Source organism: Osmerus mordax, chromosome 27, assembly GCF_038355195.1.
Source record: "Osmerus mordax isolate fOsmMor3 chromosome 27, fOsmMor3.pri, whole genome shotgun sequence".
Lineage (NCBI taxonomy): Eukaryota > Metazoa > Chordata > Actinopteri > Osmeriformes > Osmeridae > Osmerus > Osmerus mordax.
The window spans coordinates 2,809,325-2,835,947 of record NC_090076.1 but is presented as its reverse complement, the minus strand read 5'-3'; the positions used below and the strand labels follow the sequence as shown (position 1 = coordinate 2,835,947).

The 26,623-nt window shown below is 41.4% G+C and overlaps 1 pseudogene; it reads left to right on the top strand.

Annotated features, from left to right (window-relative positions):
* The first annotated feature begins 599 nt into the window (after window positions 1-599).
* On the top strand, window positions 600-9,409 carry LOC136936559 (uncharacterized; annotated as a pseudogene).
* Window positions 9,410-26,623: the final 17,214 nt, after the last annotated feature.

Here is a 26,623-nt window from a genome sequence, read left to right as displayed (position 1 = left end):
TGTTGAGCAGGCCAAATTCTCCACTGCCACTGACCTCGTAGACTCTCTTCACAAGCCCCATTGCCTGTGCTGCTGCCCTGCTTCGGAGATTGCTCACTCTCTCTCCTCTAACTACGTAGAGTTGAAGTGAATGCTTCTTGTTTTTATACCATGTACTTGTTTTGAATTGGCCCATACAGTTCAGCTGTCCACCTGGACTGCACAGCATGGCCTCCGAAGGGTGTAGGTCAGTCACTCGCTTGAGGGTTTTAAAAGTCTCCTCACTCATAATGCACACGTCTGCCCCAGTACCTATTTTAAAAGAAACTTGCTTGTGGCAGATATTCATCTTAACTGTCCATTGTTCGCTACTGCTCAAAGGGTTGCTTCTTACTGAGCCTAAAAAATAAGCTGTATTTTCTTCCTGTTCAGTAACTTCGTTCACAACTTTACTTTTGCACATCCTTTCCCAGTGTCCTACTTTCTTGCATCTGTTGCACATGGACTTAATTGCTGGACAGTATTCTTGCTTTTTGTGCATTATTTTCCCACATCTATTGCATGTCTCACCGCATTCGTTGTGTGTGTTGTTGCTCCGTTTCATTACGTTGTTTTCGATGATGGCCTCATTTACTTGGCTGGTATACCTACCTCCGCGGGAAGAGTTTTCCTCTACTGTCATGGTAAATCTTCTTGGATACTGGGTATGTTCTTGCGCATGTTTGGACTATTTACTCAGTAAGTAATATGAAACTGGACTGTAAAAGGAAGCCGTGTTTTTTCCATGGTGTTACCAGGCTCTTACCATACCCTTTGTAAGCGAATACCACTTTGTCAACGTTACCCTTTGTATGAACTTGTACTATACGTTCCAAGGCGATACCAGGTAAAACATTGCTATTTACATCTGAAACTGGACTGTAAAAGGAAGCCGTGTTTGTTTCCATGGTGTTACCAGGCTCTTACCATACCCTTTGTAAGCGACCACTTTGTCAACGTTACCCTTACTGTGAACTTGTACTATACGTTCCAAGGCGATACCAGGTAAAACATGGCTATTTACTCAGTCAGTAATCTGAAACTGGACTGTAAAAGGAAGCCGTGTTTGTTTCCATGGTGTTACCAGGCTCTTACCATAACCTTTGTAAGCGAATACCTACGGTGGCCGACGTGCAAACGCACTGCAAATTAAGAAAACAAATGGACAAAACACAAGCAAATTAAGAAAACAATTTCATGAATTTGACAACACATGCGCAGCATTCAGCAAACGCGCTGCAAATACACACAACACAACCAAATACATAAACGCGTTGCAAAAACGAAAGCACGCAAACCAAAAACGCTGCAAATACATAAATGCGTTGCAAAAACGAAAGCGCAAACAAAAAACGCTGCATCCAGTTTTCACAACGGAAGTTGACCAGGCCTCTTTGTTCCATTTAGGGTGCACACAACTTGAATCCGGTCCCTTACCATGCAGAATATGTGGGACACAAATTGCATATGGACCAAAATGAAAAGCTCTGCATGTTTGGTGTGACCCATGTTTGTCGGTTGATGGGTTTAGTAAAAAAGTTGTTGGACATTCAACCATGCCCATAAAGAATAATTTGACTTATGAAGAGGTTTACAAGTAAACCAGATATGAAGTTTTATTATTATTTGTATTTGTTATTCCATAAAGTAGCCTAGGCTAATCATTTCTCTGACACCCCACTGTCATGTACAGGCATCTGGTTTATTGTAGTTTTAGACAATGTTTTAGATATTAGCAGTTGTAAATAACAAAAGTTGTAAATAACTGCATCTCCACCAAGTTGCTGATTTTTGTCTTTGTGGTTATCACCATCCCAGAAGTGCTGTACTTTGCCATGGCATATGGGACCAGGTGAGAGTTGATCATGGTAGAGAATTCTACCTAACACTCTTCATGCAAGACATCTTGGCAGAACACAGACACAACCAACAGAGGCCGCCAGACAACTTCAACCAAGGTGATCCAACTTGAATGATAATTATTTCCATCTGTAAGATTTGTAATTTTCCCAATGCTGAAAATAATACCAAACAGGACAGTTGTGTTGCTGACATTTGTTGTGACCAATATAAGCAAATGTAATTTGCAAAGCTGGTTAATGCAAGAAATGCTGAGACTAGCACTATCACTCTGAATCACAGTCATCATGCAGTCTGACACTCCTACTCTGTCAGGGCTTGCTATTTTTTGGTTCTGTTTTCTCTTCTACCTAGGGAGAATGTGTATCGCTGCTGTCTGCTTCGGATGTCGTGTGCTACACACTAAACTGAGTCTTTCTGCCTGAACCTACACTGGATACCCTCTGATCTATTCGATGTGTTCTGTGTCCTGGTAATACTTATTCTCTCAGCAGAACCACACAGTCGAGAGAATATGGCCAGAAGTAAATAACCGTGTGAATTATCCCATCAAGACTGCACTCATCCAGATGGTTGACCAGGAGTCTTTGGACATGGAAGATGGGTTGACAAAATACTGTGTATCCAATCTACGTGTAAAATCAGCCAAATTGGAGTGCAGAGATTTGTGGATGCATGGAATAACCACAGTATTCTAGGTATGCAAGTCATTACACCCTCATGTCTTGACTTTCCCCACAAGAATGCATTTTACCACATTGCCACTAATAATCAGAATCAGAATCAGAATGGGATTTATTCGCCATGAAAGTTTGCACAGACAAGGAATTTGCTTTGGCAGGAAGGTGCATACAATAAACATATACCTACAATTTAAATATGTGGACTATCTATACTAAGGGTACATAAACTAGCAGTACTAAGTGGGATTAGAATAGAATTAAATATACAATAAAATAAAATATAAATTGCCGTAAATTAGAATATAAAAATACAAAAATACAAATATTACTGTAGCCCCGTGGGAGTTTGGGGTATTTGCACAATCATTGTATTGTCATTTGTTTATTTTATTTGATATTGTACGATTTATAATGTTAAATATGTTTAAAATGTTATATCTCAAAAGATATGTTTAACAGTTAAAAAGGTTATTGTGTAAGAAACAATATAGTACATTTCATAATTTAGAACGGTACATATTTTATTGTGAAGGATTGGGAGTGATGACGTGGTGTCTGCTGTTTGTTGATTGGTAGAGTGGAGTGAAGGAGAAGGAGAGGAATGCAAAAATGATAGAATGGCGAAGGAGTGAGTAGTCCGCGTGTGAGTGTACGAGAAGAGAACGTGTATGATATTGTTGTTTGTTGTTTATCGGCGAGATAGTAAAGACACAGACATTAATTCTACGGACAAGAAGCAAAGAATATATGCTCAAGTTAGTCTAACTTACTGTGTGTAAGCTAGCTAGCTAGCACTGCGTGTTTTATTCACTAACTCAGTGAATTAAATAGCTAGCTGTTAGCCAACCCGGCTGAATACAGCAAGTCACGTTTGTTGCCTGCGCGGGGACAATTGGCACGGGAGTTTTGTTAAAACCGTTAGAAAAACCAGATAGCGCCGTGAGCTACGTGGATGCTCACGGTTCCTCTGGCCACGTTGGAGGAAGAACGTAGACACCAACGCTCGCTACTCGTCGAACAACTGCCATTCCTCGTTGTACTGCGGTCGGAGGGAGGTATCACTGATAGACAGACACACACAGCACTACACACGGTACCATTATTTAGTTTGGCTCAATAGAGTGAAGTGACCATTGGTTTTAGCTCTCACCGCCCCCGAGCATCGTATCAGGCCTGCAACGGGTTTTAGTTGGGGATCGTTCTGTATGTGCCGGCCTGTGTGTGTGAATGTGACCTGTGTATTTTGCATACGAAGTAATGTATGGTCAATGTGTTTGTTGTTGATAAAAGTACACTAAACGTGAATGTACTGGAAACTTGCAAGTGGGTATTTCATTTACTGTTACTGTGTATGTTCTTGTTGGGAAAATAGTAATAAGTGAAAGTTAAAAAGGAATCTATAAAGCGTAATACTAGGGCATTAATTAATTAATTAAAAAGAGAGAGAGATCTCTCAATACAAGAAGAATTCGGGGAGCGCACTCCAAACAAGTACAAGACCTGCTAGGGGGCGCTACATTACAAAAAATACAAATGTACAAGATACCATTATTGTAATGCAGTGCAAAAAGCAGTGTGTTTTAAGCAAGAAGTCATTAGAGTCAGTGTGGTCCCTTGGCCTTGTTGAAGAGGCCAACAGCGGAAGGGAAGAAACTGTTTTTGTGGAGTGAGGTATTGGTCCTGATGGACCGCAGCCTTCTGCCGGAGGGGAGTGACTGAAACAGGGAGTGTCCAGGGTGGGAGGAGTCGGCCACAATCTTCCTCGCTCGCCTCAGGGTCCTCGAGGTGTGCAGGTCCTCGAGGGTAGGCAGATTGCAGCCAATCACCTTCTCAGCAGTGCGGATGATACGCTGCAGTCTGCTCTTGTCCTTGGCAGTGGCAGCAGCGTACCAGACGGTGATGGAGGAGGTGAGGATGGACTCAATGATGGCTGAGTAGAAGTGCACCATCCATTGTCTTTGGCAGGTTGAACTTCTTCAGCTGCCGAAGGAAGTACATCCTCTGTTGTGCTTTCTTGATGAGGGAGCTGATGTTCAGTTCCCACTTGAGGTCCTGGGAGAGGATAGTGCCCAGGAAGCGGAAGGACTCCACAGTGTTGACTGGGGAGTCACACAGGGTGATGGGGGTGAGTGGGGCTGTGTTCTTCCTGAAGTCCACAACCACTGTCCACTGTCTTAAGAGCATTGAGCTCTAAGTTGTTCTGGCTGCACCAGGTCACCAGGTTGGCCGCTTCCCACCTACAGTTAGGTCCATAAGTATTTGGACATTGACACAATTTTCATCATTTTGGCTCTGTATACCACCACAATGGATTTGAAATGAAACAATCAAGATGTGCTTTAAGTGCAGACTTTCAGCTTTAATTTCAGGGTATTTACATCCAAATCAGGTGAACGGTGTAGAAATTACAACACATTTTATATGTGGCCCCCCCCTTTTTAAGGGACCAAAAGTAATTGGACAATTGGCTGCTCAGCTGTTCCATGGCCAGGTGTATGTTATTCTCTCATAAAGGGAGTTCGTTATTTCATTGACAAGGATCAGATAAAAGGTCTAGAGTTCATTTCAAGTATGGTATTTGTGTTTGGAATCTGTTGCTGTCAACTCCCAATATGAAGTCCAAAGAGCTGTCACAATCAGTGAAGCAAGCCATCGTTAGGCTGTAAAATCAAAACAAACCTATCAGAGAGATAGCAAAAACATTAGGTGTGGCCAAATCAACTGTTTGGTACATTCTTAAAAAGAAAGAACGCACTGGTGAGCTCAGCAACACCAAAAGACCCGGAAGACCACGGAAAACAACTGTGGTGGATGACAGAAGAATTCTTTCCCTGGTGAAGAAAAACCCCTTGACAACAGTTGGCCAGATCAAGAACACTCTCCAGGAGGTAGGCATATCTGTGTCAAAGTCAACAATTAAGAGAAGACTTCACCAGAGTAAATACAGAGGGTTCACCACAAGAAGTAAACCATTGGTGAGTCTCAAAAACAGGAAGACCAGATAAGAGTTTGCCAAAAAACATCCAAAAGAGCTTGTACAGTTCTGGAACAACATCCTATGGACAGATGAGACCAAGATCAACTTGTACCAGAATGATGGGAAGAGAAGAGTATGGAGAAGGGAAGGAACTGCTCATGATCCAAAGCATACCACCTCATCAGTGAAGCATGGTGGAGGTAGTGTTATGGCGTGGGCATGTATGGCTGCCAATGGAACTGGTTCCCTTGTATTTATCGATGATGTGACTGCTGACAAAAGCAGTAGGATGAATTCTGAAGTGTTTCGGGCAATATTATCTGCTCAGATTCAGCCAAATGCTTCAGAACTCATAGGACGGCGCTTCACAGTGCAGATGGACAATGACCCGAAGCATACTGCGAAAGCAACCAAAGTGCCAAGTCAATCACCTGACCTAAATCCAATTGAGCATGCATTTCACTTGCTAAAGACAAAACTGAAGGGAAAATGCCCCAAGAACAAGCAGGAACTGAAGACAGTTGCAGTAGAGGCCTGGCAGAGCATCACCAGGGACGAAACCCAGCGTCTGGTGATGTCTATGGGTTCCAGACTTCAGGCTGTCATTGACTGCAAAGGATTTGCAACCAAGTATTAAAAGTGACAATTAGATTTATGATTATGTTAGTTTGTCCAATTATTTTTGGTCCCTTAAAAAGGGGGGGGCACATATAAAATGTGTTGTAATTCCTACACCGTTCACCTGATTTGGATGTAAATACCCTGAAATTAAAGCTGAAAGTCTGCACTTAAAGCACATCTTGATTGTTTCATTTCAAATCCATTGTGGTGGTATACAGAGACAAAATGCTGAAAATTGTGTCAATGTTCAAATACTTATGGACCTAACTGTATAATCAGACTCGTCTCCACCAGAGATGAGCCCAATAAGGGTGGTGTCGTCCGCAAACTTCAGGAGTTTGACGGACGGATGACTGGAGGTGCAACTGTTGGTGTACAGGGAGAAGAGCAGAGGAGAAAGGACGCAGCCCTGAGGTGATCCGGTGCTGATGGACCGGGAGTCAGAGACTTGTGTTCCCAGCTTAACGCACTGCTTCCTGTCAGACAGGAAGTCTGTGATCCACCTGCAGGTGGAATCAGGCACGTTCAGCTGGGAGAGCTTGTCCTGAAGCAGGGCGGGGATGATAGTATTGAAGGCAGAGCTGAAGTCCACAAACAGGATCCTGGCATAGGATGCTGGGGAGTCCAGGTGCTGTAGGGTGAAGTGGAGGGCCATGTTAACTGCATCGTCCACAGACCTGTTGGCTCTGTAGGCAAACTGCAGGGGGTCCAGTAGAGGGTCAGTGATGGATTTAAGGTGTGCCAGCACCAGGCGCTCGAAAGACTTCATTACCACAGAGGTCAGGGCGACGGGTCTGTAGTCATTATGTCCTCTTGGCCTTGGCTTTTTGGGCACAGGGATGATGGTGGAGGACTTGAGACAGGCTGGCACATGGCATGTCTCAAGGGAGGTGTTAAAGATGTAGGTAAACACCGGAGACAGCTGGTCAGCGCAGTGCTTGAGGGTGGCTGGAGAGACAGAGTCCGGCCCAGCTGCTTTGCGGGGATTCTGCCTCTTGAAAAGTCTGTTAACTTCATCCTCCTGAATGGAGAGAGTCGTCACTGTAGAGGGGGGGGAGATGGGAGGCCTCCTGGGTGAGAAGGGGTAGTTCAGGACTGTCCAATTGTCTTTCAAATCTGCAGTATAACTCATTCAGGTCGTTGGCCAGGCGGGAGTCGTTAGTGGAGTGGGGGGCTCTGGGCTTGTAGTTGGTAATCTGCCTGAGCCCTCTCCAGACAGAAGCAGAGTCGTTTGCAGAGAATTGGTGTTTTAGTCTCTCTGAGTACAGTCGTTTAGCCTCCCTCACCACCTTGCAAACCTGTTCTTCGACTCCTTGAAACTGTCTTTGTCCCCACTCCTAAACGCGGCCTCTTTCTCTGACCTCAACCTTCTGAGTTTAGCTGTAAACCAGGGTTTGTCGTTGTTGTAGCTTACCCTGGTGCGTGTTGGTATACAGCAGTCCTCACAGAAGCTGATGTATGATGTCACAGCTTCTGTGAGCTCATCCAGACTATTGGTAGCAGTCGTGAACATGTCCCAGTCAGTGCAGTCCAAGCACGCCCGCAGATCCTCCATAGCTTCACTGGTCCACTGTTTTGATGTCCTCACAGCAGGCTTACAGCGCTTTAGCTTCTGCCTGTATGCAGGAATCAGGTGGACCATGGCGTGGTCAGAGTGACCCAGTGCTGCTCGGGGGACCGCATGGTATGCTTTGCTGATTGTAGAGTAGCAGTGATCCAAGGTGTTTCCTTCTCTGGTAGGGCATTTGATGAATTGTCTATATTTTGGGAGTTCTTGAGTGAGATTGCCTTTGTTAAAGTCGCCTAGCACAATAACCAAGGAATCCGGATTTTCATGCTCCACACTCAGTATCTGGCTGGCGAGCACACATTGAGCCTCGTTGACGCTAGCCTGCGGAGGCATGTAGACGCCAACCAGAATGAATGATGCAAACTCTCGTGGCAAGTAAAAAGATCTACAGTTAATAAAAAATGATACCAGATCAGGAGAACAGTGCTGCAGAATCACTGTCACATCTTCACACCAGCCACTGTTAATGTAAAAACACATACCACCGCCTTTCGTTTTGCCAGAGAGCACAGGGTCACGATCCGCTCTCAGCAGTTTGAAACCTGCTAGCTGTAGCGCAGAGTCTGGGATCAGTTCACTCAGCCATGTCTCCGTAAAGCACAAAACGGAAGATGAATGAAAGTCTCTGTTTTTCCACACCAGTAGCTGAAGTACAACCAGTTTGTTGCTCAGTGAACGCACGTTGGAGAGAAATATCCCCTGTAACGCTGTGCGTGCCCCACGCCGACGGAGTCGCACCAGAGCACCGGCTCGTTTGCCTCTCCTACGGCGCTTCGCTGCTAGGACAAAGCCGAGGGTGGCTTTGACTATAATTCCCACTAATTCTGCCGCTGGAAGCAGAAAAGTGGGAAATAAATCCACAGGAGTTGTAGTCCTGATGTTTAGAAGTACTTCTCTAGTTAGAGAACCCCGGAAATCTTGGCAGAACACTGAATTAACAGACAACACAAGACAAAAAAGAGCGCACCTAACGACCGAGGCAGCCATCATCGGCGCCATCTTGGATCATGATCGGCGCCATCTTGGATCATGAGTAGTAGATTGAGTGGTAATAAGTAGATTGTGTGGATCAACACAAGTGCCTTGTTATACAGAGGCCTGTTCCATAAAGCAAGTGTACTAAATAAGCCATGCTTATGTCTATTATTCTCATTTCCAGTCGATTTCCATAAAGCCAGTTGAATTTAATTCAAGCTCAGTTCCTATGGCAACTTATGCTGCTGAACTGTGCAGGTTAGCATCAAGGTTTAGTCTGTGTTGTTGCTTAACCAGAAGTTCCTGTAACACTGACCCAGTGGGAGAACACTGATTCACCAAAGACTTTCTAGCCTAATTCAGTGTATCTGCAGTGTGTTGAACACACCATTTCTTGTCTGAAATAATTCTCTTTTATTTATTTTTTTCTCAGGCAAAGGTATTCCCAGCCATCTGGCCCAAGACGGTTGCAAAAAGAAAATCGCAGAGTGACTTCTGCCAGAAGCCACAGATGCGGCTGAACTTTACAGACAGGAAATGGGACATAGGTTGACAACCGTTTCAGTGTTTGGCACTGACCCTTTCCAGTCTGATGAAGACAAGAATAGGGCTGAGACAGAGATCCACCATCTTTGCTCTGATCTGTCAGCTCTGTTCAACTACACTTTACATGAGCACTCTATGGGCCATTCCAAGACTGTGTAATGGACGTGATTAACATCACCAGAAGATGTGCATAGAAGAGCAGTTCTCTCCCCACAGCATTAATTGTTCAACTGCATTATAGATTTCACATGGCATAATACTGTAATTAATATGTAAATTTGTGGAGATAGTGTTAAAGAAATCTGACATGTATTTCAAATCAGATTATTCTTTAATACACCTGTTCACTGTGTATGACAAACATTTGACAACCAGGCCCCAATAACATGGCCTTATACCTGTTATGCACATTCTAACAAATACAAAAAATAACATTGAAAGATAAAACCAAAGCGCCAACCTTTTGTGTATCAAAACTGACAAGCGTACTTGAAAAGTGCACAGATTAACAAGGTTTCTTACTAGCATTTCTACCATCCTTAAAGGGCAGATCTATATTGCTCTTCTAAGGCCTTGATAACTGTGATGACCTCTGAGAGGGTTAGGGTTAGCTAACCCTAACCCTAACCAGCTACAGCCACCACATGTTCCCTGGAAATGTTGGTGTGGCACTTCACACATGCTTGTGTTCCTTGGAGTCCACACACTGACGGCAGCCAATAAGGCTGCGGCAGCATCTTGCCAACATGAGACTGTCCATCACTCCTGAGACAAACAGATAAAACACGGCTACAGTTAGTTCTCATCAGCACTTAAATTGACATTTTATGCCTTGTTTTTTTCCAACGTATCCCCAAAAAGTAAATATCACTGTTGATGTACAGATGACAAGGATCCCTTTACGTGAGTAAATTAATACCAAAAAATCAATTGGTCTAACAGGAAAAAGGCATACTGTCATAAGCCTATAATATTGCTTAGCTCCGCTGGCAATCACATATTTAAGATATCAGTTTAATTGGACTTGAATATGCAACTTCAACACTCCTTGTGGTGTCATGATGGTCACTTTCCTCTACACATAGAGCACTTGAATGATGTCCTCAGGATTTCTGCTCGTTGCTGTGAGAGCCCCTCACTGTACCTATTCAGCTCCCTAAGTTTTGCTGCAACAGCTGGTAAACCCTCTGCGGCAAGCAAGACCTCCTCAATCTTCTCGCTTACTTCTCCTAGTCCATCCTGCCTTGAAGTTGACCTACGGAATTGTGAGGAGACCAGATATGGGTGGTGTTAGTAATAATAAGCACATGCAATTGGACTTTAATGCTTTATTCGGCTCAGAGGAGTGTGAGTGGCATTTTTGGTTCAATAATTGTAATTTTTGTTGTTTACCAGTCACCATCATCATCATTACTGACAATTCAGATAGGCTTGATTTAAATGTACTGTATAGCCATCCTGTCTATTGATGAATATTAATATGCTTGCATATTTTATTGTAAATCCAGACTTTTAACCTTTGCAACAGTTGGTAAAATGCAACTTTAGTGCACTTACCCGACTTTTCTTCTGTTCCTCCTCCCTATTTCAGCAAGGATATCTTCTTTAACAGCAAAAACCTTCCTTGAACTCTGTTTCCAATAAATTGATCCTGAGGAGGGATAAGTTATTAAATAAATAACTAAGTTATTTAAGTGAATACCACACATTATAATGCAATAACTTTATTATATATATTAAAAAGTATAGTTTGGTTAATTTACTTTAACGAAACACAACCATTGTATATTTGACAAGTTACAGCTGTATTCCATAGCCTCCCATGGGTTTCTAAAACCTAAAATGTTCAATTTCCTATCAACCCCCAATACCAATATTTGTATTCACATGATGGCATGCTTGTTTTCATACTAAGAGTTGGAGTAAGATACATTTTCAAACGTTCCAACCTTTAGTGCCAGAGGTGTCAAGAAGCAGATTCCCCTGACTGTCAGTTAGGAAGACATCTTCTTGTGTGTCCAGGGCCTCTTTGACTTTGTTGGTTATTATTTTCACACAGGCCTCTGATTCTTCAAATTGAATTACCAGAGCTTTTTCCTGAACAATCCTCTCCCCCTCCAGTTGCCCAATAAAGATTGTCCTATGGGAACACAGACATGTTTGGTCGAACAGGAAAAGTTAAGTTAAGTCCTTGTATGTAATTACAATAGTCAATGGAGAGGAGTGCAGAATACTGTTAAACACAATCTGTTAACAAAACCATCCGTCTAGCAAGGAGAGAATATTTCTCCAACATTATTACAGAAAATGCCAGAAATTCCAGAGTTCTTTTCTCCACCATTGACCAGCTGCTAAACACTGTCCCTGCCCACCTCCATCCTCAGCAGTTAAATGTGAAGAGCTTGCTTTGTTCTTCAAGAACAAAATAACTTTGATTAGAGCGAGTATTATTAATAGTGGGGTCGAAACTGACATCAGTAGATTCTGCAACATAACCATGAGCACATTTACCTGTATCACACTTAGTGAACTTTCCAAAATTGTCAGCGAATCTAACTCCACAACCTCAGATATTGATCCTATACCCACAACATTCTTTAAGCGAGTGTTTGATAGTGTCTCAGGTCCGGTGCTAGAGATTATAAACACATCCCTTAGAACTGGCGTCTTCCCAGATGCCTTCAAAACAGCTGTTGTAAAGCCCCTATTAAAGAAACCCAAATTGGATAACAGTCTACTTGCAAATTACAGACCAATATCAAACCTCCCATTTGTTAGTAAAGTACTGGAAAAGATAGTTTTAGTCCAATTAAATTCTTTTCTTGAAGAAAATAACATCCTGGAAGTCTCGCAGTCAGGTTTCAGGAAATATCACAGTACTGAAACTGCTCTCACCAAAATAATTAGCAACCTCAGACTAAACTCTGATGCAAATAAAGTCTCTATCCTTATCCTGCTAGATCTCAGTGCAGCATTTGATACAATTGATCACGACATCCTAATCAATAGACTGGAAAAGCTTATTGGGTTCACGGATAGTGTATTGAACTGGCTGAAATCATATATCACAGGAAGGAAGTTTTATGTTAGTTTAGGTGACCATAGGTCCAAGAAACATGAGAACTGCTACGGGGTTGCTCAAGGAAGCTGCTTAGGTCCATTACTTTTTTCTCTTTATATGTTACCACTCGGCGACATAATCAGAGAACATAACATAGATTTCCATAGCTATGCGGATGACACACAACTATATATATCCACTGAACCCAACGATGCAACGGCCATCAATTCCATTACAAACTGCCTGTTGGCAATAAACAAATGGATGAATGATAACTTTCTTAAATTAAATGAAGACAAAACCGAAGTCCTACTATGTGGCCCCAAATCCAAAAGAGAGATGCTTATTAAGAATCTTGGAGGCTTAACCCCCTGTCTTAAACCAGAGGTGACGAGTCTCGGCGTAATCCTGGACTCAGATTTGAATTTCAACTCTCACATTAATAAAGTGACCAAAACAGCTTTCTTTCACCTGAGCAATATAGCAAAGGTACGACCATTCATAAACCAAAATGATGCAGAGAAGTTAATTCATGCTTTTATATCCAGCCGGCTGGACTACTGTAACGCACTTTTCACTGGTCTTCCCAAGAAAACCACTGAAAGACTACAGCTCATTCAAAATTCTGCAGCTAGATTATTAACCAAAACTAAAAGGAGAGAACACATTAGTCCTGTCCTAGCTACTTTACACTGGCTCCCTGTTACCTTCAGAATTGACTTTAAGGTCCTTTTCCTCACATACAAAGCTCTACACGGACAAGGACCTAGCTACATTGCTAACTCCTTTATAAACTACACACCAGCTAGAACACTGCGATCATCAAATGCAGGCCTATTAGAGGTCACCAGAAGCAGTCATAAGAAGATTGGAGATTCGGCCTTTGTCAATTACGCCCCAAAACTATGGAACAAATTAGCCATAAATATTAGGGAAGCTAACACTCTAGACATTTTTAAAAGACAGCTTAAAACCTACCTTTTTACCGAAGCATTTAAGTAATTTTATCTCAAAAGGGTTTTCCTACTTTTTAAAGTTGTTTTCTCTCTTGAACAGAGATCTTATTGGGATTTTTATTATTGTTTGAATTATTTATCACTTGTATTATTGTTTTTATTGATTTTATGTAAAGCACCTTGAGCTACAATTCTTGTATGAAATGTGCTATATAAATAAAGTCTTACTTACTTACTTACTTACTTCCAGTAAGCGTTTTAGTTAATCTAAAATTCCAATAGTCAGCATATTGAGCAGTCAACAAAAAATGTACTCTCCCTACTCACCCCCTTGCCATACTACCACAGGTGCCCAGGTGCATATATTCATTCACTAATTCCTATGCCAATACCCACGTGACTTGCATACACACCCACCAGATACCAAAATAAAAGCACCAAAGCACAGACCAATTCAACCATGGCATATGGCCGCTATATTCCAGCCCCTAATTATTACCAACCATAGTTGTAATAATTAACATTACATAGCACTATAACATCAAAGTCATGCAATACACATAAGTATTCTTGTGTGTTCCAAGAGGCAGCTGGCTCTTCTTTCTTCAAAGGGTGCAAGTCTAGTCTGGGCCAGAGGTTCAAGCACATAGCCCATCGGAGTGATCTTTACCATCACTCTCTATCAGAATCAGAATGGGTTTTTATTCGCCATGAAAGTTTGCACAGACAAGGAATTTACTTTGGCAGGAGAGCCTACCTAGGCAGCCATTTTCGGCGCCAACTAGAAAGTTACAGCATAACATGAGGAGAGAAAAAGGCAACACCCAGACAATGCTCCTAGAGGAGTACAGTGTGGGAACAGACAAAAACCTCAGCACATAAGCACAACAACATTTACAAAAACACGTGACTTGCAACGGGGAGTGGGGCGGAGGGTAGACAAGCAGCATCTGGACCTGCAGCCATGGTAGGCGCTGGACACAGACCCGCCAGCCACCCTGGGGAAACAAGCAGGCGAAGGCGTTGGATGGGGGTGGGGGGGTGGTGATATCTGTAGTAGGTGAAAGTTAATGTGTGAGTAGGTCTGGGTTGGCGCCCTCGACCTAGGCCACAATCAGTCCGATTCTCCCTATGCAGATTGTGTTGGCCAGGAGACATCCTTGGTCATGACCCGGGAAGAGACCAAACCACAGATGTCGGTGGCGGGGGGGTGGGGGGGGGGGGGGGGGTGGGGGGGGGGGGGGGAACAAGATAGTCTCGCTTCAGCGCTCTCCAGGGGAGTTGTTTTCCAGCGACGGCCTTGGCCAGGGCCTGTGCTGGTTACGGGGCCGAAAGTGGATAAGATTGGGGTAGTTGTTTTGACGAGTAGCCGCAACTCAATTTTCACGTCCACCCTTCAGGAAGGTCTCCATGTCCTCCATCTTCCTTTGCAGAGCCGCAAACTTATCCCTGTTGTAATCAATGCTGCGTTGTAAGTTCACAGTCTGAGCTCCAACAACTCTGCCCACCGCATCAATCATATTGGGCAGCCTAACGGGGCTTTTGATGGCTGCAGCCGTTTCCTTAATTTTCCGATATACAAAGCCAGCGCCTATTCCAAACAGCAGGAAGTAAGTTAGTTGGTCAGTCGTCAAACAAACAAACAAACAAACAAGCAAGAGTTCTTCAGGCTGCCGCCTCTTGTAGAAGGCAGACCTTAGTTATTGGCCTGTCCAGCTGGTTTGTCTTTGTCTTGATAAGCAGCCTTCGTACAAGACCTCTTCTGTCTGGGAACGTTTGGATGACCTTTCCCATTATCCAGGAATTACGAGGTGCTGTCTCATCCACAATGAGGACTATGTCCCCCACCGTGAAGTTGCGCTTCTTGTCACACCACTTTTGCCGTTCCTGCAACTGTGGTAGATACTCCTGGACCCACCGCTTCCAAAATAAATCTGACATATACTGGACTTGCTTCCACTTACAAAGTGACCTGAGAAGACCTTTAAGCCTAAGGATCCATGCCACAGACTTTCTCAAAGTCCAGGAGGAGAAATGATTGATTAAACGAGAGGTAGCATCTTCCTGCTCTGAGCAATGCACAGCATTCACTAAAACACTGACCTTGACCTCTGGATCATCTGGTAGGAGTTTACTTTGATCTGGGTTCACGGGCCAGTCCTGTTCAGGATGCAGAAGATACTCGGTTCCTGACAGCCAGGTAATATTCTTAAGGAACACATCTACACGTAATCCTCTAGAGACTGAATCTGCTGGATTGCTAGTGGTATTCACATACCTCCTCTGAGATACCTGAGATACTTTGAGAATTTCAGAGACTCGGTTGGCAACAAACATACGAAATCTTGACGTTTCATTCTTGATGTATTTTAGCACAGTTGTACTATCGCACCGAAATACTGATGGCTGAAGCTGCATATGCAACTCCCTTTTCCAGAATGTGTCCGCATGGACACATTCAGCAATAAGTTCCATGCGTGGTATAGAAACAGACTTCAATGGTGCTACCCTGGATTTACCCATGACAAAGGCACTGTGTACCTCTAAATGTGCATTATGCAAAAGCAGGTAAGTCACCACACCATAGCCATCCTCGCATGCATCTGAAAAATGATGTAAGTGTGCCATGATGACTTCTCCAAAGTCTGGTGGTTTCAGGCATCTTGTGGCTTGTAATTGTTCCAACTGACTGAGTTCTTCCAGCCACTCTGTCCATTCCTTTGACTCTAATGGTGGAATAGGATCATCCCAACCAAGTTCTTTCCTACACAGCTGTTGCAGAATAATCTTAGCAGTAAGGACAACAGGACTCAGGATTCCTAGAGGATCATAAATTGAACTCACAACTGAGAGGATACCTCTTCTGGTTATAGGTTTTTTTGGGACCACTATCTTAAACTTGAAAGCATCAGATTGAATGCACCATTGTACCCCCAACACTCTCTCCACAGGAAGTATGTCATGGCTCAAACTTAAGTTCTTCATATCTTTTGCCCTTTGCTCTTCTGGTATTGCCTCAATCACAGCACGTCGATTGCTCATCCATTTGGTCAATTTGAAGCCGCCTTTAGAGCATATGGACAAGAGGTCATGATAAAGTTTCACAGCTTTCTCATCAGTTGCCGTTCCTGCTAGACAGTCGTCCACATAAAAACAATGTGATACTTTCTCGATTGTTTCCTGGCTGAATTGCTCTGCATGATCCTCTGCACATGTTCTCAAGGCAAAATTAGCACAACTAGGTGACGAAGTTGCACCAAAAAGATGTACCTTCATTCTGAAGTCCACCAATTCTTGTGCCATGTCCCCATTTGGTCACCAGAGGAACCTCAACAGATCCATGTCTTCAGGAGGCACCCTGACCTGATGAAACATGGACTCTATATCTGCCAGGATCACCACTGGTTCCTTCCTGAACCTGGTCATGACTCCGACTAGTGAGCTAGTGAGATCGGGTCCCTGCAGAAGCTCAGCGTTCAAAGACCTTGACTGGAAAGTTGCCCCACAGTCGAATACAACACGGAGTGTTCTCTTCCGCGGGTGGTATACACCGTGGTGTGGTATATACGTATACCACAATCTTCTATCACCGCAGGCCAGTTCTTCCGAGGGGACTTGTTCTGCATATCCCTTAGAGATAATGTCGTGCATAAATGCTGTATATTGCTGTTTGAAAGATGTGTCTTTAAGGAATCGTCGCCGCAGATTTACAGTGCGTTGTTCTGCAACCTTTCTGTTGTTTGGCATACTCAGTTGACTGTTTCTCCAAGGCAAAGCGATCTGGTAGTGGCCATCCAAAAGCTGGGCAGAGTCTGTGACCAACTTCATAAAGTTTTGATCTTCCCTTGACAGACTAGGTTGTTCATCCTGGCCGCATTCTGGGAAATCCATTTTAAATTGCAGCTGCCAAAGGTCGTCAAGATTCAACACAGAGATCCTATTAACTGTTACGGTGCCAAGTTCTTCACCATCGTCTCCCCCAAGTGGTCCATTGACAGTCCATCCCAGAAGGGTCTTGATTGCATAAGGTCCATTATCCACGCTGCGAACTACTTCCAATGGCTCCAGGACCTTTGGCACATTTGTTCCTATCAGCAGTTCGACTCTTGAGTCAATTTCTGGCAGATGTATATGTGTCTCAAGTGGGGCCATCTCTGAAGATCTCTTTGATGTGGAATGTTGTCTCGATTGAAGGGCATGCTTTGTTGTGTGTACGTACTGGGCAACTGACAGAACTGTTCACCATCCAGACCTGCCACTTCTAGACCGGTGACCATGTAGCTGTTCACCACCTTGTCTTGACCCATAGTACGTGAAAGGATACGGGTCTTCTTTCCTGAGAGATTGAGCTTATGCATCAAATTCTCTGTGCAAAACACAGCAGTGCTGCCTTGATCAAGGAAAGCATAAGTAATCACAGTCTTATTGCTTTTACTAGACTTAATGTGCACTGGCACTATGGGAAGCTTACATTCATGATCACCAGCCCCAGTGAGACCACTAGACACAAAAGCTTTATCCACTGCAGTACCTAGCTCTTGTTCGGTTTCAGGTTCTGTCTGCCTTCCCCTTGATGGAATATGAAGTAATGTGGGGTGTCTTAAATCACACACTTGACAAGACAGGCGCTTTCTACAGTCCCTGCTGATGTGTCCTTTACATAAACAGGCAAAGCAAACACCATTTTCCATTAGGAACTTAATCTTTTCCCTGTGAGTCTTTCTCTTCAGCTGGTGGCATGACTCAAGTGTATGTTCAGCTTCACAATACAAACAAAATTTTGGTGGTAAGATACGTTCTGGTATATATTCCATTGTTTCTGTGTTAATGTCCCTAGTATTCATGGTTGTAGCAAAACTACTTCTGTTGGGTCTCTGTATGGGCCTTGAGGCAGTTCTAGTTAGATTTTTACTTGGTGGAGTATCTTGAATATTCCCAAAAACAGGGTCTGTTAGAATTCGTACTTGTTTTTCAATGAAGTGTGTACGATGTCACTGAATGTAGCTCTTCCCTGACGTCTCTCCTGTATCTCACATGCAACAGTTCTCCAGCAATCCCTTAGCCTGTATGGCAGCTTCTTTATGATTGCAATCATATTCGCAGGCATGTCCAGTTCATACATATACTGCACGTCATTCATAATATTACAGGAACCTCTGAGGAAGAGACTGTAATCTTGTAGTATTTTGACATCATCTGGCTTAATTGGAGTCCAAGACAGAGCTTTCTCCATGTATGCGGCCGCAATCCTTTGCTCATTGCCGAAATGTTTCCGTAGCAAGGCCTTCGCTTGAGCGTGCAGGCAACTTCTCACAAGTGCTCTTGGGTGCCCTCTAGTGTATTGTTCGAGGAAGTACAGACAATCACCGTAGTTATTAGACTTAATGGATCACCCTCGAAAACCTGTATATCTCTTTTAGGCAAAGATGACAGCTGCTGTTGTTGCATCAAAATAGTTGTTATTTCATTCTACTTCTTCATGACGTCAAAAACGTTACTTGGTTCATTATGAATGGAGGGTCCTTTAATGGTTTTCCCATGTTGAGAGTGATTTGAATGAAGATTGGGCTTGCGTGCACGGTCCTCTGAGGTAAAGTGCTGGATCTGAGTGTGAATGGCCATTCTCACTTTAGGTCTTGTGACAGGATCGCCACCGGTATCTAGCACAATCCTTTTAGGTGGTTCAATTGACTGAGGAATAAATGGGGCGGCATTAGCATTGAATTTCTTTGAATTTTCTTGAGCTTTGCTGAAGTATGAATTCATGCCATTTGATTGTTCGTTGCAGTGCTTCTAGCACCAGTCAAGCTTGCAGACCTCAACACACTCACTTTAGCCATATGTGCTGCAATGTCCTCATCCAGCTTAAGCTTCTCTTTACGTTTCCGTATTCGCTCATCTTCCTCCTCCAGTGCATGTTTGTCCCGCATAAGGTTTTGTCGCGCCATTAATGCTGCCAGGTCAGCTTCAGCCTTAATGCGGGCAGAAGAGGTGCTTGATACAGAAGAGTATGTAGAGGTTCTACTTGGAGCATTTGATATGCTGTCAGCTGGTTGTACAGTGTCTTGCGGATCTCCCTGCATTGCAAGGTCTTTTGCTGATAGCGGTCTGGAGTTCGCTTGGCGAAGTCTTCGGGCTTTCACGATCAGTCCGAGGTGATTCCAAGTGTCTTTGTTCAGTCACATCCACATCATGTCTGGCATTTACTAGGCCAACGCGGATCCACTTTTTTGTTGACAAATGTAGCGACCACAAGAATGTCGCTGAGAGGCTAAGTAAGGGAGATTCACTTGAGTGACGCGCTGCCAACAATTTCAATGTCCGCTCTGGAAGTTACGTTCTTCTGTTTATTTATAGGCAGATACATATATTTCTTGAACAGGACAGCAGATAAAAAATTGCAAGTGCTTCTGTGCAAAGTGGCGATATACATGCAATTCTTCCAGTAAGCGTTTTAGTTAATCTAAAATTCCAATAGTCAGCATATTGAGCGGTCAACAAATAATGTGCTCTCCCTACTCACCCCCGTGCCATACTACCACAGGTGCCCATGTGCATATATTCATTCACTAATTCCTATGCCAATACCCACGTGACTTGCATACACACCCACCAGATACCAAAATAAAAGCACCAAAGCACAGACCAATTCAACCATGGCATATGGCCGCTATACTACTTTTATTGTTTGTAACTTGTATGGTCATAACTCTAAATCTGCAAATCGACTCTTATCCACTCAAATAATTTCCAAATTGAAGGATTTCCAAACTAAATATCGAGATGCTTATATATTTTGTTGTGGTGGTAATGAATGCCCAGACGACTCTGTGGATAGATTTCCACCAAAAATTGGGAAAAATCCTCAAAACAGAGACTCATCATTATGCTCAGAGCTTTCTCTCACTGATAGGTGGCGATTCTTTAATCCACATGCTCAAGATTATACTTGGTCTAATAACTCACTTACTTTGAAGTCTAGGATTGATCTATGTTTGATTTCAACGTCTGCTTTACATCTTGTTAAAGATATTTCTCATATAAATGCTCCTTTAACGGATCATAAACAAATCTCTTTGAAAATTGGGAGTGACAGAGAGCCATCTACATTACGGGGGTATTGGAAATTCAACAATTCTCTCCTGAAAGATGAGGACTTAGCTGTGAAAGAAATAGCAAAAGATATTGGCCGGGTTTCCCAGATTCGTTAAGAAGCTCTTAACGCTAGAGCTTCTAGAACGCTCTTAGAACCAGGCCCGTAAAGATTACCCCCGCACTGCGGGGGGGCCTCGCAGGGATGGGGGGCCTCGCTTTTTAATTGTTTTTGTCCAATTTGAATTACATGGGATGTCTTATTGTCTTGTCTGTGTTTCCAGAGTTGATATAAAAATAAAGGAAAGTATATTTAATTGTGCTTTCTTTGTTAGCTAGGTAAGTGACATGACGAAGTAGGTCAGATGGTCACACAGACCGGCGAGCCCGCTGCAAATAGGTAGCTAACTGTAGCGTAGCGTAGGAAAAATGAAACGCACATTTAAAAGCGGTGCCCAAAAGCGGCATTCAAAACAGAACATTTCTGAATTAAATGCCAAACTTCCCAAAATTACAAATTACTTTTTACGACCAGCCGGTGAAGGATGCACTCATCTGCCAGAAGAGACAGGTAGCGTTAACAGAGCCTCCTTTCCAAGAGCCAGGAAAATTAGCCTTGCTCCTTTATTGACTTCCTATCAAGCTGACAACATTGAAATGGAGTGAAACTACAAAAAAAAGAAAGTAGAAAAAGTGCTTAATTATAAAATATATTACATAACTGACATTATTAGCAAAAATGATAACGTAACCCTATGCGACAGTAGTATCGTGCAGTTGCAGCGATTGCGTTTGACTATTTAAACATACAAAAAACATAATCAAAGTTACAATAAGTCATTGTATTTCAGTTATATACATATTATGATCGTGTAATAATAAAACACAACTCCATACTATGAAGTGTGCCTGATGTAGCCACGGCCATCAAATTATTTCTGACAATACCCGTGACTGTCGCAAGCGCTGAAAGGTCATTTTCCAAGCTGAAACTGATCAAAACATATCTCAGAAGCTCCATGTCACAAGAGAGGCTGTCAGGTCTGGCCATCCTTAGCATAGAAAATGAATGTGCGCGCAGTTTAGATGTAAAGAGTGTGGGGGGCTCTCAGGCTTATTCTGCGGGGGGGGCCTCATGTGTTTCCGTTACGGGCCTGCTTAGAACGCTCCTAAGAAGCTCTTAGCGTTAAGAGCTTCTTAACGAATCTGGGAAACCCGGCCATTGTTGTTACAAATTGTGATATGGATTAAAGGGAATTCTTTATGTATAAGGTTAGATTAAATGCAATAAAAAGAAGTAAAGAACTGAAAAAAGTTACATCTGAAAAGGAATCGGACCTAACTTGAGTATATAATGAGTTTGGCTAATTTGACTAGAGAAAGAATTAGAATTAAAAGAGATACAAACAAAATTGGATGACTTTTATCTACAATTAGCTGAAGGCGCCTTCATCCGCTCGAGAGCTAATTGGCTTGAAAAAGGAGAACGCAACTCAAAATATTTTTTTGCACTTGAAAAACGAAATTATACAAATAAATTATTATCAACACTTAACATAAATGGTGTTGTGAGTAGATACCCATCTCTAATTTCAAATTATATTAGCTCTTTTTTTGAAAACATTTATACTTCAAACTTTAATGATGAAGAATCTACTAAATACGTAAATGAGACTCAAAATAAAATTACTTTAATTGAAAGTCATTTTAGAGATGCTTGCGATACAGAGTTATCCTTAGACGGAATAAAGAATGCGTTGGTTTCTATGAAAAAAGGTAAATCTCTGGGTATTGATGGCTTATCTGTCGAATTTTATGTACACTTTTGGGACATACTTAATATACCATTTATACAATATGTACAAAGACTGTATCTGGCACAATGAAATGATCCCAACAATGAAGCAAGGTGTTAACATTGCTTCCAAAACCTGGAAAATATATACCTATGTACATAGATAACTGGAGACCTATCTCGCTTCTAACAATTGACTACAAAATCCTAGCCCTGGTCTTTGCGAATAGATTAAGAGAAGGTTTAAATGATATTATTTCAGAAACTCAAAATGGATTTCGGAAGAAAAGACATATAAGCAGTAATATAAGACTAATTTTAGATTTACTTGATTATCCAGACTTAGTTCAATCTGAGGCTCTTATTTTATTTCTTGACTTCCCAAAAGCATTTGATACAATTGAACACAGATTTCTCTTTCAAACCTTGAATTTATTTGGTTTTGGAGACAATTTTATTAATCTTGTCAGTATGTTATATAATGACATCAATAGCTCCGTAATCGTTAATCTGAATACAACAAGAAGGTTTAAAATTAACAGAGGTGTTCGTCAGGGATGTCCGATTTCTCCTTATTTATTTATTTTGGTTACAGAGTTATAAACATTGCCAAGGCAGAAGTTGTTCGTGGTATCTATCTTCAATAAGGAAATTAAAATCTCCCAACTTGCGGATGATACAACACTATTTTTGGAAAATTCAAATCAGATACCAAAAGCTCTTGATTTAATTCATTCCTTTTCAAATGCCTCAGGATTACATTTAAATTTGTCTAAATATGAAATAATTACTTTATATAATTGTAAGGAAAGAACCATTGCGAATATTCCCATTAAAGACTCTGTAAAATATCTTGGCATAAACATTTCTAAAAATCCCTTAATTAGACAACAACACCATTTCTTGAATAAGGTTGATAAAGCCAAAACTATATTTAACCTATGGCTTCAGAGAGACCTTTCAATTATAGGTAGGGTCCTCCTTTCGAAAGCAGAAGGGCTCTCTCGCTTTGTATACCCATCTCTTTCATTGTACGTCAGTGATATAACTATAAAAGAGATAAACAAGATTTTTTTAAATTTCATTTGGAAAAATAGACCTCACTAACTGAAAAAACGGCTACTTTGTAACTCTAAAGAGGAAGGCGGATTAGATGTCTTAGATTTCAGTGACACAATATATACTTTTAGAGTTAATTGGCTTAAAAGATTGTCTTTTGAATCCTTTATCATTGTGGTATTTCATCCCTAATCATATCTTCCAAAAAGTTGCTGGTCTTGATTTTCTGCTGAAATGCAATTATTTACCAGATAAACTCCCTATCAAGCTGTCTAAATTCCATCAACAAGCTCTTCTCGCATGGAAATTATAATTTGTTCACAATTTCTCTCCTCATAAAGCATTGCTCTGGAACAATAGCGAAGTCACTGCAAAAGGTAAATCTTTATTTTTGCCTAAATGGCATCAGAAGGGTATTTCATATGTTGTCCAACTGTTTGATGGATCTGGTACTTTGTTATCCTATGGTCAATTTATAACTGTGAACGATTTTCCCATTCTACCCAAAGAATTTAAATCTGTAATTTGTGCCATTCCCTCTGGTTTATCACAACTTATTAAGAACCATTTGAGTCATGAGACCGTCGAACTTCGCTTACCCTTATTAATACTAGATGGATACGACATTACAGACAGATGATGCAACAATAAACATGTACGAAATATCTTATACAAATAAAATAGTCCCTAAAAGTTTATTTTTTTGGAGAACACATATTGACAACATTTCCTGGAGGAGAGCTTGGCTATTGCCCTATAGGTATTGTATTTCTTATAAGGTAAAGGAAACTCACTTCAAGATATTACATAATATTTACCCTGTTAATGTAACTAACTAAGTTTTCAGACACCAGCAGTTCTTGTACCTTTTGTGTGTCTGGAGAGGAAACCTTAATTCATTTATTTTATGACTGTACAATCACAAACAAGTTTTGGAATGATTTATCTTCACATATATTCAATAATAATTGTCACACATTTTCTATGAAAGATGTTTTCTGTTATTACCAAAACCCCACTGATACTAACTTAGAATTTGTAGTTAATTACTTAATACTATCTGCAAAATTTTACATACATAAACAGAAATACTCTAATCATAATCCAAATATTACTCATTTTGTATATGACCTAACGTTACTATTGCGGTCGCTTAAATATGTAAAAGACCCCCAAAAATTACAATTTTTGAACCTATATAAAAGCTTCTTTTCTGTTACCCCTGTACTTTACTTCAATATTGTCTTTATATTGTATCTGACTTATGTTCATGTATATATACTTGAATGATGTTTTTTTTTTTAAAGCTTCAGGACAAGGAAATGAGAAATAAATGAACACAGAAAAAAATAAATACAGAAATAAATGAGGAAAGAAATAAATGAATACAAAAATAAATAAATACAGAAATAAATGGCCATGTAAATAAATAAATACGTAATTAACTTTTACCCTGTGAAGGCGTGAAAAGGTCTAGAATCATTCAAGATGAATTTCTCTGCTAGAACATTCAAGGTATACCAACATTTAGATCTACAGATGCATATCTTAAACTTTTTTCAGATTTCAATGTATGACACATCATTTGAAATCTTACAAATCTTACTGCACTTTCATAATCTGTAAAAAACTGAGAAATGACCTTGGCTGACATTGGCCCTTTTTCATCAGATCATGTCACACAAGGCAACCACGCACGCTGTCCGAAATTATCATTACAAAATAAATTAGTCCCCCCCAATGTTGACTCCATGGCTACGGCCTTGGTGTCACATATAGGGGGCACCTGAAGGTGGATATTTTGGCTCTCAATGGCTAGCTACGTGAGTGTAGTAGGGGTAAACCAATAGGAGCAGAGCCCCTATGGGGCGGAGCTCCACAACACAGAACAAGCCTACATGTTTATTGTCGCTCTGTTTGAAATAGGGTGGGACACAGAAGAGGGGTCAGATGGGTGAGCGATTAGGGAAAAACTTTAATTTGCTGTACTCATATATTAAAAAAGACCATTCCACGTGCAACATTCTAGTTTCCCTGCACACTATGCAATTACTTCATGAGCCAGAATGTAGATTCCAATCTGCAAATTAGTAGGCTGTTTTGGCATTAATCACATTTGCTTCTCTTTCTTGACAGCATTATGATTTCCAACATTAAACAAACTAATAACAATGTGTTTTCCAAAGGTTTATTCATTTACTGTTAAATTACATTGCAGGCACAATTTTCAACAATAATATTTATATACAGCATGATAAGCATGCTGGGGCTCAAACTAGCATATACACAAGTCACTCCATCAACACACTGGTTCAGTAAACTTTCTGTAAATAATTACAGACAATGGCATCAGTATTCCCTGTTCATGGTCTGTCTCCAAAAAAACAGGCCTATACAACTTCTGTTCCAAGATGCTCCCTGGCAGATGTTTTGCCAAAGTTCACGCCATTGAAGAAAATAAACCATCATGCTACTCATTGAGGGTTGCATCTTCAATGCAACCCTCAAAGTAAAAATATTAAGAAGTGTAATATCTTACTTAGGTATAAGTATTCAAATCTTTTGATATGAAACTCCAAAGTTCATACGGTCCAATGAAAAGGGGCTCTTGTCGGTATTCCGTATTGTCCGCTAGAAGACAATTTTTTACAGTTTTCATTTTCTTGCATATTACAAAAGTTAAGGTGTTGAAGAAGCCACTCAATATAATAAACATGTTTAGGATCATTAAATAATCATAATTGGTTCTTGTTTACCTAAGCTTCCAGTTAAGTTGTGGGCACGTGATTTGTGCGTGATTTGAGTTGCATCACGGTGCAGCCGGCTGTTTGTCTGTACAAAGTATGATCCCACCCCCCTCCTAATCAAGTAGTGAATCGGTAGATTTAGTCTTGAGTCAAGTACCCTTAAATATAATGTTTCACAAGTAGTTAAAAGTCAACTTTCAAGCATGCCCTCTGTGTGTTCGGCATACATTTTTGTCATACATTCGTTTTATCCTACATCCATGGACTAAATAGAATGAATAGGCTAATCTCAGGCATTGCATTGTGCACATGATACATTTTTCTTTGTTTGACCTAGTAAACCGTGAATAAATCTTTCAGGCTGTTTTCGGAAGATCCGATTTGCACCAACAAGTTAACACATAACTTGAACCATAATCGGGCCAGGTACTACGGTAGCGTATTGCTGCCACTCCAGAAAAAGAAAAACGGATCAGTATCACGTTATAATGTGATACAAACTTATTACGTTATAACGTGATACAAACTTATCACGTATCCGGTGTGCAGAGAAGGATATAAATTGAGGAACATGGCTCATTTACAAGACTTGGTACTTCGTACTTAGGCTGAGACATGGCGAGATTCTGCTTTTATTGAGCACGGTGAATGATACTGTGATAA